Here is a 2,642-nt window from a genome sequence, read left to right as displayed (position 1 = left end):
GTTGGAAAGTAATTTGTTGGCAGTTAGGGAACTCGGTCCCTTCGTTGTCCGTCTTTGTAAATATCTTGTTGTTAACTTGACGTTTCGTTAGTGCCGGCCAAACTGTGCACCACGGGTAAGGCCTCCCCCATGACGGGGGGAGAGGGAGAAGGGACAACCGTTTAACGCGGTTACTTGTAGGGAAGAGCTGGTTCCTCGATGCGCTTGTTGCTTAAGTATCCCAGAACAAGGGCGTTGTAATTGCGTCACGTCATGTGACTCTTCTTGTGTTCTATTGGTCCCTTCTTCTGACGTAATGGTAACGTCATACATATGTCACTTCCGATTTCTCGGCAAGGTAACCGACGCGCATTCCATCTGCGTTGTTTTGGCCAATTTATCGCATATGTCAGCACTTTTCACAAACAGTGCCTCTCGAGTACCCTCTCACTCTGATTTTATTTTTCTCGTCTCTCTCTCTCTCTCTATTTCAATGTCTCTCTATCGTTTAACTAACGAATAAAACTCATAAAATACTTGATCAAATACACATATCACCTTATTTAGTAGGAATTATTTTCCTTTACATGACACCACTCGGTCACGTACCTGAATTCCTGTGGAATTCACATCTTATTAACTCATTTCATGGTTTACCCAAAAATAATTCATCGATAATTCATCATCACCAAAAGAAATACATTTCAACACAATAAATTAAAAACATCATCATCAAAATAATATGCATTTCAATGCAATAAATCAAAATCATCATCATCAAAATAATATGCATTTCAACACAAATAATCAAAATCATCATCAACAAAACAACATGCACTTTAGTGCAGTAAATCAAAATCATCTTCATCAAAAGAAAATCACCATCAATCATTTTTAAAATAATGCAATTGCATAAGTTTATCATCAATATATGTTTAGGAAAAACTTCCTGTTCCCTTCAAATAATTCAACACAATATTGAAACATATTATTTTTCTAAATTCTTGATAATGGAACATTTAACCCTCAATTCACTGGGTACGTAAGGCAAAATTAATAATGTCTTCTGTGTTCAACTGTGCAATCAATTAGGAAATGCCTTCACCTTTAACTTCTATTCAATTCATATTTTCCATTACCTATGACCTCAAAATCTTGGTCTTATTGATGTAAACACAAAAATCATTTCTTCAATGCAATGCAATAAATGGCAGAAAATAAATGTTCAAACATACATAACATCAATTCAAATCAATCAAAATATTTCTGCAACAAAAAATATAATTATGTGTCATGCACATTATAACTCATTAAGAGTATTACTCATTTGTAATCAGTATCAATAAACATTTGTAAAACATCATTATGGTACCTTATTTACTCATCAATATCATCATGATAAATCATTGTTAATTAATGGCATCAAAAGAAATATTTCTCACCTTCTTCATAAAAATAATGAGTAAAATCAAAAACTCAAATATATCAATGTCTTAAATCATCAAACATCATAATTATTTCATAATAAAGAAACATATTCAATACATAACAAAATCATGTTTATAAATTTGAATCTTATTTGCACCTTGTCTGCGTATTGTTTTTATCTCAAGAACTTCAATTCTCAACTATATATATTGCATTCAGAAGGATATTCATAAAATTCAAGTGACAGGAACTTACATTTCAATGTTAAAACTTTTCTTTAAAGAAATCAATTGCAGACTGTCTCAATTAAAACACCTTATTTATCCTTTCTTCAAGGATTCATCTACTACACAGGCATAAAAACCAATTCGTGTGTTTCCACACACACTCTTTTTAACTTCAAAATGAAAGGTTTAATTATTGTAATTCATCATACGTACTTAATTGTTCACTATTACCTGCATAATGGGCCTAAAATATCCCTTTGAGACATTCAACTTCAAAGTTCATTATTGGTGCACATCTTATCTTTTAATCACTTAAATCTTTCTTTCTTCATAATTATTTAAGTTAACTTAATCATCATCAAAACATAATAAAATTCTTTGTATACATGCATGTTTATCATTGTTACACGTGTTACACCCAAAAAAAAATATCAATCAATGCATCGCCTATAAAATGCAGTAATAATTCTTTTGCTCTAATGGCATCATTATTTATTTAAACTTGCAAACAAAATCAATACATTTGTAAATATTCATTCACCTATGGGTTCATATTTCACCTGTCTTCATTACCCATAACTTTATCAAAAACTTTTCATCTTAGTTTGCAACTCAATATTCTCTGTGGTCCCTTAATTAATTGTTTGGAGACATTTATGATTTGGACCTTCTTTGTTGATTACGGAATACATATTCAAATTCTAGGATAACACACTTTACATAATTAAAAGATTTCATTCATTTGTTACCCTCAATATTTGTATGAGTGCCCAGATATTTTTATTTCATTTCCCAAGGAGTTTAGTAGTCTTTCTTAAATCTACCTAACAAAAAATCTGTTTTCCATATACCGAGTTATTTCAAAGTAAATTCGTTCTCTTTAAGTAATTGTTATTAGTCTTCTATGTTGGTCTATATATAGTTCGCAGGACATCCTCAACCCCTTGCTATTATTTTATTTGCCCCCCTTTTTTTTTTTTTTTTTTTTTTCTCTATTTTAACTTGACT

Source organism: Palaemon carinicauda, chromosome 3, assembly GCF_036898095.1.
Source record: "Palaemon carinicauda isolate YSFRI2023 chromosome 3, ASM3689809v2, whole genome shotgun sequence".
Lineage (NCBI taxonomy): Eukaryota > Metazoa > Arthropoda > Malacostraca > Decapoda > Palaemonidae > Palaemon > Palaemon carinicauda.
Note: the sequence above shows the minus strand (reverse complement) of the source record.